General features: G+C 47.3%; 1 long non-coding RNA gene across 1 annotated transcript; it reads right to left on the reverse strand.

The window, feature by feature from the left end:
- Positions 1–204: 204 nt before the first annotated feature.
- On the reverse strand, positions 205–5,932 carry LOC144155321 (uncharacterized). Its single transcript, XR_013319552.1, has 3 exons — positions 5,568–5,932; positions 3,033–3,117; positions 205–805 (listed from the first exon to the last, which is right to left on the reverse strand). It is a non-coding gene; the product is annotated as an uncharacterized LOC144155321 (long non-coding RNA).
- Between the last annotated feature and the right edge of the window lie 8,045 nt (positions 5,933–13,977).

A 13,977-nucleotide genomic window follows, 5' to 3' on the forward strand; every position in this document is an offset into this window, starting at 1 on the left:
TTGACATCGAGCGTTACAGCGAGCTGCTACGACAAGGCGAGCCCCCAAAATTCCCTTCACTTACAAAGAGCAGAACTCCCGCTGGCGCAGTTTCAGGCAGGGGGCGCGCGAGCACTGCGCAGGCGGGAAATTTGAATTGTATTGGGTGGTAGCAGTGAGCGGGTAACGGCGCTACAGCCCATTATGGTGAATCACTGCTCTTCCCTTATGAAAATTTCTATGTCCAGTCAAAAGACAGTCTGCGTCCCGAAGGAAACAGACTGCGTGCGTCCTGTGTGTTTCCTCTGTGTTGGAATTTCGCCACCGACTTTCTGCGTACTCCAAGTGTCCCGTGTGTTTCCGTCCTCCATGCGTCCAGTCTATCTCCCAAAGGCAACACAGACACCATACGGCCTTTGTGTGTCCCCTATATGTCTTGAAGGCAACAGACCGCATTCGTCCCTTGTGTGTCCCCTGTATTGAAATTTCGCCACCGACTTTCTGCGTCCTCCAAGAATCCTTTATGTTTCCGTCCTCTACGTATCCCACAAGCTTCCACCTTTTGAGTGCCCTTTGCATGCTGTCAAATAACAGCGCCCCACAGCCAGCTGCATGTAGAAAATGTCAGCTAGCTCCACAGTCACTGTTTCATGCTGCAGCTGTTTCTGTAAGAGCAAGCCGACGAAAATCACATGAATCACACGACTCTTGCAAACCTGACTATTTTATTCAGGTTGGATCCATACGTGCTGCTGCCGCCTGCCACACCAGGTGTCGCCTCATCTTTACCCCTCACAGGACGGGATAGCCACTGCCACGCTTGAACCTGAAATGACAAACGCATTGATAGCATATGAAGGGGTTTAAACAAACACGTCTCAAACATTTCCTGGTTATGCTTATAAATATAAAGGAGTGTTCCCATACAAAACTGAACCAAGTGTCCTGAAAGAGAAGGTATAACTTCTAGGTTGCAAAATTAGCCACAAAATTTAGACCACATAAATTAACTAATGAGCTTACGAACATCAAATATGACATACTGTTACATAGGCAACACAACCCAGAACTAAGTACTGTTTAGATTCATGGCCTCCTCATGACGGGCATTTATACAGCCTCGCAAGAACATTTGAGATGAGATTATTACAGCAGCACTGTGGGAACAAAGCAATATGGGGGGGGGGAGGGGGGCAGGGAAGGCAACATAAAATTGCATGAACATGCTAAGACAGGCATTGATCAGTCGTCATCATGAGTAGTTGCTTGTGTCTACGCGTTCTTTGGAACCTATAAAGGCAGCAGTTTTATTGTGCATTTCGTTTACGAGACAGCACTTGCACTGTCTAGTTTGTTTGTCTGTGCTTGCTTACAAAAAGCAAAATGTACATCACCATGAACTGACCAACCTCTAGGTTGGCTCCTCACTTTTTATATTTCCTTGTGTCGATGGGTAGCAGACACGGGAACAGAAATAAAAAAACAACCCTAGAAAAACGTGGTGGATAGCACACTTGCACCCATCATTGCACGCGTGCCACGTGGTCACTCATCCCAACAGATGTACAGTGCACGGAGTGACCCCCAAGCAGCGAAATCTGGGCGTGGTCGCTCTGTACTTTGTGAAAATACAAGCTACTAGAAAGATTTGACAGATAACACAAACAGTGCAGGTGCGCCAACTTTGCACCATGGCACGAATTTTTCAACGCACAACAGAAAACGCACCGGTATGTCAGTGACACCGTGGAGGAGAAATTCAAAGACAAACCAGGACATCAGTGACAGTGAAAGGGTTAAAGCGGTCGAATACAGCAAATTTAATTTCACGGTTTATGCTTACCAGCAATGAGGAAAGCTACCGCAGTAACTTGAGCTGACTACTCTGTAATGTGCACTCAAATGCTAAAAACACACAAGCATTTTTGCATATGTTTGCACACAGAGCATTCATACTGTTCGGAAATAATGCAGGTTTTTCCTACTATAAACATCATAATATTGCCCCCAACCATGCCATTTGATTTGTTTACAAAATATTTTGTTACAAGCACCTGGCCACACCCTGCAATCTTATCCTTTTTTAAGGGAACCGTCTTTTTCCCCTTTTTCCTTTGTATGCTGCACCAGCAGTCCTGTTTGATATGGAAAGGGTGTTGCTTTGCGATCCCTATCCTAGCTTTTCCTGTTTATTTATTGAAAATGTTCTCGATCTAAATGAATGAGTGCAAAAGAAACCCTGCAGCATTCAATTCGCCAACGCTTCGCCAACGATTAATTTTGACCACCTGGGGATCTTTATCGTGCGCCGAAATCTCGTACACACAGGCGTTTTTGCTTTTCGCCTCCATCAGAAAAGCAGCCGCCGCGGCCGGGAATCGAACCCACGACCTCATGCTCAGCAGCGCAACGCCTTAGCCACTGAGCCACCGCGGCGGGTACCCTTCTACAATTAGGACTATCATTATATTTGCTAGAGTAAATAGCTGTTCGGGGGGGGGGGGGGGGGGGGGGGGGGCTACGATGGCCAGTGAGACTCATTACACTACATGAAACACAGTGGCAAAAAGGCACGCAATACACCCTTTTCACTGCTAGGCACAAGTTGCGTCTAGGGCATTAGTGAATTCACCTAAATTCTATTTCTGGGTGCATGGAATTGTTTCACTCATGTAATGTAATCCATAATATGACTTTTGAGTAGAAGTCTAAAGATCTAGTTCATCTGTAATAGGCGGTAGAAGAAAAATCCCCACACACTGTCTGTGGGCACCACGCAACTACCACAGTGAACAAGGGTGACAAAGTCGTTATTAATTAATTCATGGAGCAAGGACGCAGCCCTGATGCGACAAAAAAAATAAGAAAGGTACCAGGAAGTTTCTCACCCTCATCGGTTCCTTATTTTTTGTCCCATCTCTGCAATGTTCTTATGTCTTAATATCACTAAGGTACCACAAGGATGCCACAATGGTTTTCTATGTTTTCATGTTCTCTCAGCCTTCAAAATCGAGATTTTCATGCATTTCACAGCCGTAATAAACTCCACTTACAGGTCGTGCAGGATAGATAGAAACAGGAGGCAGCCAATTCTTCTGGTAGCTCACAACGTACATCCTCCATGTCAAACACCTGGCCCTGTAAAAAATGGAAGTTCAAGTAGTAAACAAGCCGTAAATATGCGGTATAATGCCGTGAAATACTCGCTCTGACAGGACATGACAGAATTTCTTTTTTGTAGGTGCAAAAAAGGCACCTTCAGTTCTTTCAAGCTAAAAAATAAGTACAGTGCTCACTGATTGAAACGCAACACTGCGAGCGCGTGGCCGCCAATACATGCAGCGCCGTCCATGGACGCCGCTGTCGCTGACAGCGCACCACTGTCGCTGCGGGGAACCACTGCCCCGCTTATTGGCAACCGGAAGCAGCAAGCTTATGGTCAAAACACTCTCATCCTCGTGGTATACCACAATGCAACACCTAGCTTCCACGGGCGTCCACTGGCGGCGCTGCATGTAGTGCAGGCCACGCGCTTGCAGTGTCGCGTTTCAATCCGTGAGCACTGTACATACATGACCATCCTTACAAGGCTTTCAGCCATACTTTAAAGGAACAGAAGCATCCTTACACTGAATTAATGTTAAACTAAGCCTATTAAATATCCCTAGGTGGTAGAAATCTGTGGCCCCAGATTTCCACTGTGCAAGCATATTCTCTGGTCCAGAGGGTGCGAAACGTGGTTACGGCTTTTAAAGGAGCCATGAAGAGAAAACACAAGTTTGGTTCATTCAAAGGATTCCGTTGCTAGAATCATGCTGACACCATTTTTAACATAAACTCCACTCAAATAAGCTACAAATTAGGAACAAAGGAAATGGCCATGCGACCCACTAGCTCATTTCCCGCAACAGAACCTATGTCATACCAGCCAGCTCTGCAGTTAGCGGAGGGCGGCAACAGCAAACGCGAATTAGGCAGAGGCTATAAGCTTGCCGAATGAACTATTTGCGCTTAAATTTAGGGCACATTCTTTTTACAGTAGTAAGAATGGTGGGACCAACAGTAAAGGTTAGGAAAGCACACGTAAGCATAGAAGTACCGATGCGTACTGCTGTTGGTACTGCGCGCACTATGCTTGGTTTAGCTGCACAGGACTGCGGGGCTTTGGGGTTGTCTCGGACAACAATGGCCGATTGACACAAGCAACGGTGTCTTACGTGACCATATTTGTGGAGCGAGCACTATGTTTCACGAAACGATTATTTTCTCGCTGAACAAAAACAAGCCGGTAAAAACGGTAAAAACAAAACAAAAGCAGAAAGCGGCTTGCCACGGTATGGTGGCACCATCTAGGTTAACTAACGGTAAAGAAGGTTTCCCAATCGGCTGCAGAGCGGTCGGTTCCTGTGATGTCATTGCAGACCCTGAAAATGCACGATTTAGTGGGAAAAGCAAAATTTTAGCTTCAATTAATGAATTTCTCAGTGAATAAAGCATCGTTTGCATTTGGACAAGTGCTGGGGGCACCATACCACACGAAATCTTTCGAATAACACAAACTTGTATTTTGTCTTCATGGCGCCATTAAAATTCTGAGGCACATGGTGAACGTCTCAGCGTGCCAATACCTCCAAGGGGTAGGCAAGTTGAAATGCTGACGAAACGAAAAAATAGGATGGCGAAGGAGCACGGTGGCAAGCCCACGCCCTGTTTAATCTTTTTCGCACCGTGATTGTATCCCCATAACATGCATATTTGTAAGAATCAACACGTTTAACCCATGCTCAACATGTTACGGTCAACACAATTTATGCAAGCCAGCTACAAATAATGTCACACCACACAAGAATTTCTGTCTGATCATGACGATGCTGGATGAGCTTAGGAAGGTGGAAAAATTTCTTGCATTAAAACAGTGAAAGCTGCCCTGTGACTCCACCAGCAATGCAGGCTGGAACAGCATGTTTTCAAGCTGCGCCGTCTAAACAATTATCTGGTCAAATGTTCACTGCCTAAAGACCTTGTGCATGTGGTACTACTTACAAAGTTGCTAGCAATGCTTAAATGTTGAAAATTCAACGTATATGCAACTCTTACGTATTATAACTACAAATGTAATGCAGCCTCCTTGCATTTCTTTACCCGTAAACGAAAACTACCCGTTAGAACAATGCTAAGCTGCCTAGTCCTGTAAAAAAATATACTGTGGGTCAACTGCCTCCTAAAAAAAAAAAAAAATCGGGGAGTGGGCGTTTTGTTTTACAACCATTAACGCAGTTTTCTTTTCTTTTTTTTTTTTTTCATGCAACAAGCTTTAGCGTCGAATCCACCCAAGCCAAGCGGCGGCCGCTGGGCCGTCAGCATAATATTTTCGTTGCCGGCAATGGCAAGGGGGTCGATCACTCACACAGCATGCTGGCCGCCGCTCCTGGAAGCTCATTATGACCGCGCCGACGGAGCCGGTAATTTACAATAAAAGAAGCGCGGCGAGCCGAACACCAAGGAATATACTCAACACGTTTAACAAAACAGCACTGCGGCAACGCGTAATAAAATTTTAACATGCACCACGATAAACAATCACTTACGGCAGAACACGCAGCATTTTTCACACGTCGCGTCGACAGACTGGAACTTGCAGTAGAGACTCTTGATTCACGTAGGCACGCACAACTTGCCAGGTATTTTGTCAAATGGCGACCTCGATGTGCGTTTGCTACAGCAGCGCAGCACGGCGACGACACAGACGCTTTGCCAGCACTCACGATGTTTCAGGTGGCACAAGAGCACTAACACGTAATATTACGGCAGGAGGAGCACGTAGTAATTCACGTAACACCAGCAAATCGAAAACAAACCACCAAAACCACGCACAACGAACCAAGCACGTCTTTTCTTGCGCACCTATAACAATGACTGCATATATGCTAGCCTAGACTAGACTTATTACTACAGTTGGCTATCTAGCAGTCAGAGTTTTAGCAGTTACTTTCTTCCTTCATCATCACCCCTGAAGCAAACTAGGCAGACGCCATTATAGTATTTTGTTAAAGTTGATAATAGCAAACATATACACCATTTTCCTTGCTAGAGATGGGCGCCGCCATTTGCTTTTTCTGACCGGACGCTAGCGCCGTCTATGAAGCGACCGCCGAAACTTCCGCGCTGGGCTGTTAAGTGCTCCGTTCTTTCCGTGCGTCTGCTCGGTACCCGTGCATTACCAAGTGAACCGTAGTGGTTTGGCGTTAAGTTAGCGGTTGCAGTGCTTGTGTGTGTGGGTTCTGTTTTGTTTTCATCATCTGCGGACGGATTTTAGGTCTTCATTTGCTGCCAGAGCGGAAAATGCCGATGCCGGCTGTTGCGAGCAGCAGTAGCAGTGTGGTGGTGGTGCCCCGCAGTTCCGCGATGCAAACGTACCGGTATGGCACCGACTGACATAGAAATCGACATCGGGGAGTAAATATGTGTTTTCAATGCCACCGTGCTCGTTATGTTCACCGATTAGTCATGTTTACGGAAGCGCGGACGTCGAAAGCGAAGCGCGCACAGCATATGTGGGTCACGGTGATCCGTGCTCGCGATGGACTTCGACGAGGCGATTGCTACGCTGTTGACATTGCAATGTAATATAATCTTTCTTAACTAGACTTATGACGGTTACTGACGAAACGAAATTACCTGGGCGGAAAAATAACGCGACCGCACAACCAGTAAAATTACTATTCGAAGGTTGAGCAGAAGGGTCGACGTTCGGGCGAGTTAATTCTGGTTGATCATGGTCGTGATTATGATTGACCTAACTCTGCGCAGCGCATGTGGCCTGTCGCTAGGAGCCCACCTTTGTGAAACCGCTGCTTGCACCACAAATGCTTTACGCGACCAGCAGTAACTGTTTTGTAATTAAATTGTAATTAGATTCCGTGACAACGCAAAAGGATTAGAAGCTTTTCCTTTGGCCGCGTTGTGAACAGGTTGAGCTATTTTCCAAATGCAGCGTTCACGCGTATCTCGAGCTTCGTTTCCACATTGGGCTGCCCGCTTATCCTGCTATCGACCAGCAGTGTGCGAAGGAGAAAGTTATCCTTTCATATCGTTTGGCAGTGTAATGCGTTGGCCTGAAAAAAAGTAAACAAAACGCCGTGATTTTAAAGGTTAGATTAGATGAAAAGAGTATTGTTTAATGCCAATCGGCTGTAATGACCAAACAATATATGGTATTATAAATTGATTACAAGGAACCAGGAGTTATTGTAATGTTGTATTGTATCGGCGCTCGTGAAAGATCCCCAGGTGGTCAAAATTAACCCGGAGCCCTCCACTACGGCGCGCCTCATCACCCAGAAGCGTCGGGGTGTTAAACACCATAATGAATCAATTAATCAATCAACCAATCAATCAATGCTGTATGGTAAAGGATAAAGTTGCTTCTAACATTTCAGGGGGTTCCGTTACCTGTCGCAGCTTTGCGTGTGGTAAATGGATTTTGCTCCGTCTGCTTGCCGTCCAAGTGCACCCAACAAACCCTGGAGTTGGTCGTTGGTACGAAGTCGTTGCGATTTATCAGTGGCATCCACCAATATCTCGACTCGGTGTGTGTTGGGAAGCGATGCAGTAAAAACACGCCGCAACCGCACTGCATTTTCTCCAGGCAGTGTCGTGCACATGCGTGCTGTCAGCGCTGTTTCTCGCTTTCTCTGGTTGTTCAATAACCCACCACCGCGCAGTGCTGACCAAGTGACGTTTGCGCCTTGAACGGCATCGCAGCATTGGCTAAAACAGTTGAAAGTTCTGCAAAAACTAAGCACGCGGTGCGAAATACCCCCTGTATACGCAGCGGAGCATACCGCGCCGAGCGATGTTAACAGCCCAGCGCGCACAGGCAACACTGGTCGGCCACCGAGAGAACTGGTTTGAGAGTATTTTCCTCCTTTCCCGGCTGCTTATGGAAAATGGTGTATATATAATGGCAGTATATTTTCTTGATGCGAGCAACGTCCTTTGTTGTCGTAAGTTGTTGCTACTCAAAAGCGAATAAAAATGGATTAACAAACGAAGTTATTATCATCGTCATCTACATCTAAATTGACTGTTTTGTGTTTTGTTCAGCGTCCAAGCAGTCCGAGCATTCACCATTCACTGTTTGTGCGCTTTTCACAAACAGAACGGCCGGATAAAAAAATTATTCCTCGCAGACATACGCAAACACACGCGCACACGCATACACACACACACACACACACACACACACACACACACACACACGCGAGCGCGCGCGCACACACACACACACACGCGCGCGCGCGCGCACGCACACGCACGCACGCACGCACGCACGCACACACACACACACACACAAAAGCACCGTGCGTCAAATCCACGCAGGCAAACAATTCACTCAAATGGAGGCTTAACAAGACTATGTGAGCTCAAGTATTTATACCTAGGTTTACGGCCTGATCGTGTGCTGTTTTGGTGGCTTGGAGGTTAAGTACTCGCCTACTGATTCAAAGGGCGGAGGTTCAAAATCCGCTCACTGACCTTTTTTTTTTTTTTTTTTTTTTTTTAAACCGTGCTTTAATTAAAGTTTTTCTGCCTTAGGTTATATTTTGACATTGTTGTTGCTCTTGTTGCTCTCGTCTGGCTGTGTCCCTTTTTTTTCTGTCGCAATATATTTCTACCGCAAGCTCTGCCCCAAAAAACAGTACACCGCTTCAGCATTTAGTTGCAAGGATAAGCCATTTTACAACGACCCTGAAGGAAAACACAGACTAGGACAATCGGAAGCCACTTTTTAGGTTGTTTTTGTTTTCATTGCTTCGTTTTCTATTCGGCTTTTTGTGTTCTTTTTACTTTTTCTGGTTTGTGTATTCTTCTCCCTCCCACTTTTTTTTCGTAATGGGAGGGACGAGGCACTTCGAACAGCCTAGTTCAATATGTATCCTTCTTACGCCACTGTTTCATACAAACGTACCAGTTGGTAATATTAATTCTGCGAATTTATCAGACCTCACTAGCACGAAATAACGTATACAGTGCTGCAGAATTTCCACAAACCATCGGCATTGTTTCTTATCATCTCTAGCCAAGCCAAAAACTTAACCTTTCGAGTATAATTAAGGCTTACATGCTCGACTTTATGTTTACTTGAGGAAGCACAATCTTCAGAAAAAGAATGTAAGGCAACAAATAGTTATCCTTCCTCCCAGTGTCCTAGAGGCAACACAAAAGACATAAGTCAGTCTTTTGACTTCATTTTGCCTTCAGTACATACATAAGCAACAGCATTACGGCACACAGAAGAATTAAGACAGCAAATTCAAGTTCTATCTTACAGCCTTTGTCCTAGAGGCAACACAGGGGAAACAGGCCAAAGTCTTTTGACTTCATTTTGCCTTGAGTACACACATGGGCAATAGCATTGCGGAACTCAGAAAGAGAAGAAAGCAAGTCATTTTTAAAGTTTTATACCTCTCATCCGAAATGAAATCTTCGTATAGAAATTTAAACTTTGTGTTTACCATAGTACATATAAAGGTAAAACATCGTGGCTGTTTATCCGGCAGTCTATAAAAAGTACACAGCCTGCTTATGTCCTAGAGGTAACACAAAGGAAAAGTCAAAAGAAAGGCCACACAGTCAACATGCAGGAGACACAAAGTAAACAGAAAGGAAAAGTTCATTTTCATAAGGGTTCCCTTCCGACAGCTTTCACATTGAGTGGAACGGCTTTCATTTTTTGTAGGACAAGCTCTTGCGGCCTGTGTATTTTTTGTAACACCTCGTTTCCGCCACTCGATAATATATTTCCAGCAATGCTTTTCTTTAAAGTACTGAACCTGACTTTAAAGGTGTTTGGTGTATACCTCTCCCTACGATAGCAACAGAAAAAAAAAGTCTTTCCGGCAATGCGTCTGTGGACAGTAGTAAGCCGATTTAAAAGAGGCTCGGTGTACAGATGAGCAACATACGCATTTATCCGAGAATTCTTGGGAGTTTTCAACGCAGTTACTTTACTTTGTTGATGGGAGCTTCCATGAGAAATTTGTCGTCATTGTGAGCCGTCGTGGCTCCATTTCATTGCGCTTTTTGCGCCATCGGACATTTTGTCTGCCACCTATCAGTTACGACGACGTCATATTTTCTACCTACCGAGTCAACTAATGATTAAATAGGCGTACTTTTGCTTTGTAAGCTGGTTCACGAGGCTGTGCCGGTGAGGAAAAAGTTGCTAACGACATATCACAGTTCGCAGGTATACTGCGAGGTAAAAGAGATGGGACGGAAAAAAGAAAAAGAAAAAGATCCCGCACGAGATATTGTCATGGCAGTCTGCGTTCTTTAGGTGCCACCCACATTTCTTTCACTAATTCTTTGCGTGAGCGAAAAAGTTTTTAAATCAAATCCGGGCTGAACATGAAAGCATAATACAATGGCAAGCCTATTAAACGTCTTGCTAACTGAGGCTGTACAACAGGCCGAAGCATGCTGCAACAGCCAGCGCAAAAAGTGCACAACCAAGGCGTTAGAAAATCTGGAAGGGTTGAGAATCTGGCTGTTCAAGCAAGTTAAAGCCATTCGAAGATGCACACGTGCGAAAGAATATTTTGACTACCAGGAATTACTAACGGAACGAGCCGAACGCATACAAAAAAGAGAACACAACCTATAAATCGGCCACTGCGCCGGGGGTGAACTTGTCGAAACTATCAGGAGGCTACGAAAATAACGGAAAAGGGCTTCGTCATTCGTCGTATATAGCTGTTTCGTTACCGGTAGGTAAAATGGGTCCCTTGTGGTGAAGCAAACCGACGGGAGTTCTGTAGAATGACTGAAGATGGCCTGGTGCGCTAGTTCGTAAAGCGTCTTAAAAGGAGTTAACCAAGCACAAAGACGAGGACGACCAAAGGGAAGCACAGGACAAAGCTCTCACGGAGAATGTAGTGCAAATCAAGAGCGCAAGTCCGCACGCACGCACGCACGGAAAACTGTCGAGGTAAAATCCAAACCCCCAAATAGATTGCTCCCAGCTATACATAGGGAATTTTTTTGTACCTAATAACTTACCCGTGATGCGCTCAATCAAATTCAAAATGGTGCCAGAAAATGCAGCGGCGAAGCTTATTGTGGAACCGGTGGCATCAAAGAGGAGACAGAGGTGGTGCATACAGAGGGGGGGAGCATTGATTGCGTTACGCTCGCAAATAACCGCTCTTCTTTTCTCACCATGCACTTCATCGTTCGCTAAATGTTTGATCTCTAACACGGTACGTCCGTCCCTCTTTGAGTCTTTGAGATGTGAGGGGAAATATTGAAGCCGATGTGAAAGGTAGTTCGCATTCGACCTTCTCCACCCCATGAAAGCCGAGCGGAAGAAAATGAGTTGCCGGCGTGATGTTTACATTGGACATGTCTTATGCACCGCATCGAACGACGCCCCTTTTCCCAAGCTGTTGTCCCAGCGTTGTTCGACTAGCAGCGTCTCGGCGACCCGTGGCAAAGGTCAGGCGACCTAGCAGTGAGCAATCTATCATCGCTGAATGCTCCTCTAAGCGCAACAAAGAATGGCTGGAACGAGAAAGCCAGCAGGTCGATGAATCGGGATGAGCTCGACGCCGGAGCGGTATCTGAAGAACGACGATCCCGGGTTCTCGCAGTTCGATGCCAAGGCGCCGTGCGTCTTGCAGGAGACCCGGGAGCCGGGCGGACGGGCGCATCAGAGGGCGATTAGCTTCGGCCGCCGGGTAAACGGGCGCGCGCGGACGCCGGCGCACGCACGCGACGGAAGGGGAACCGCCCCCGGCCTTTCAAGCCCGGTCGAACGTTGCGTCCACGCTCTGAGCGTGTACGCGCCCAGCGGCGGGGCCCGAGCGCCCGCACGCACATCGTCTCTTTGGCGGGAGTCACGCTCCCGTGACGTTACGGTTCGACGCGCTTTTGTCACTCTGCCGGCATCGACAATAGTAAATTGGTTCCGTTAATCGGGTACGGGCGCGTCCCAGCAACGGGGCCCGCTTGGCTGGCAGGGCCGCTCTCATCGCGTTCTTGCCCCCGTTGCGCCGCTCTGCAGGGCATGCGAACGGACGTCGCTTGCCATGCACAACGGCTCGTACTAGCGGTAGTCGCCGCTACGCTGCGCAGAGCATCGCTTTTGACAACAGCCATTTGTATGCAGCTTGAACGTGTTTCTCCGTACGATTGGTCGTGCTGTGCAGTTTTCATTTCGTCCTTCTTGTTGGAAACAGTGCAAAATTAAAAGCAGTAGAGGCCTAAACTATGGTGTCTGGCTGCAGCGACTGCTTATTTAGAACCGTACGAGGCTTAACTTGAACCGAAAAACTCTTACCTTTTCTCAACACCCGTTGTCTTTAGGTGTCCGCAAGCAGTTCTCCACAAGTAGACGTCCGCAAGCGGTCTCCAGTAAGTGATATCGAAAAAATAACACCCTAAAGCAGCATACCCCGACGCCACCATTATGTGTGAACTTTTTCAAGAAGATCTTTGTTGCAGCGGCACAACGGCACACCCTTTGCAGGTGAGGTGAACACAGAGGGAAAAAAATGGCAGCCCACACTGCCGGTGAGATCGAAGCACTCAATCTGATCATGTTCATCGGCACAGTAAAATTCTTGCATGTGCTGCAGAAGAGAAGCCACGCAAGGAAACGGTGTCAAACAGGGATTTTGCACGATTCCGTTCACAGGGTAGGATGGTGTATGGCATCTAGACGGGACGGGAGACGGAAAGGACGAGGGGAGGGAAACGACGACATGTGCCGAATATGGCGACCAGCAGTTCCACGATAAAAGTAAAGAGCAGCAGCAGTTCTGGCAAGATTTGTTTTACCTTGAGTCATCTCCTCAAGAGCGGCGCCAACAAAACGGGACGGGGAAGGAAGACAAATACGGTGAGGGGAGTGAGGCATTACGTCCACTGCTGTCTCCTCCGAAGCTCCAAGAAGAATGCCAGCGTACGGGCTGATGGCGGAAAGGTGTCAGGCGGATTACCGACGGAGTCGTAGGCTCAGAATCCAAAACCTTCGTCCGAATTTCCCCTAAATAGCACAGTGCATACTCAAGCCTGGTGTTAGCTACAATTCAGCCGTTGTACCTCGCCACCAAAAACACTTCATACGGTCAGACAACTGTCTACTAATGCGTAGCATTCTCACGCCACTTGTCTACACTGCGAGTTCTTTAGAGCCAGATTTGGGTATGAGCAGCCAAGTACGTTGGGTTATTAGATGCGACGCTGAGAGCATCTCTTGTCGGCGGCCCTCTCCTTCCTGCGTGCGTCCGTCGTCGGCGTCCGCACTCTCCTCCGCTCACCCCCTCTCCTCTCCAATAGCGAACACTCTCTCGCGAAGGACATTGGATTGGATTCGATTGGATTGGCTTGGATTTGGATTGGATTGGATTAAAGTGGATTGTGTTGGATTGTGTTGTGTCATAGCCGCGGCAGACGCACTGGCGCCGGCGCGTGCCCAGGTGAGAGCGAACACTCTCTCTCAACATCTGCGGGTGTGCGGCCCAGCGCGCTCTCACTCCGCCGGTGGGCGGCGCTGCGCATGTGCAGTACTCTCTCTCTCTCTGCGGTCTCCTCTCCTTCGGGCGCGCTGCGCATATAACCGGTGTGCCGCTCTCCGGCGGCCTTTCGGTCGACGGTTGCTCTCCGCTTGCGCTTGAACCCCGCTCAGCGTCGCATCACACCAGGGTTCCCGCGAGGGGAGGTCAGCGTAATTTTTTATTGTTCTTAAGTTTAGTTTTGCTTATTCTCGCCAATGATGTATTTACACCTTTATAGCGACTAAGTGTCTTTACTTCGCCAGTTATGCATTTTCCAGGGTGTGGAACCGGAACCCCACCGAACCGAAAACCGGAACCGAACCGGTCTTTTTGCCGGAACTGAACCCGAACCGTCATTTTTTGAGCACGCTGAACCCGAACCGGAACTGAACCTAAAAAAGAAATAACGGTTACCGGTTCCCGACGGAACAGTTCG

The sequence above is a fragment of the Haemaphysalis longicornis genome, unplaced genomic scaffold, assembly GCF_048455015.1.
Source record: "Haemaphysalis longicornis isolate Haplotype H1 unplaced genomic scaffold, Haemaphysalis longicornis Haplotype H1 scaffold_1, whole genome shotgun sequence".
Taxonomy (NCBI): Eukaryota; Metazoa; Arthropoda; class Arachnida; order Ixodida; family Ixodidae; genus Haemaphysalis; species Haemaphysalis longicornis.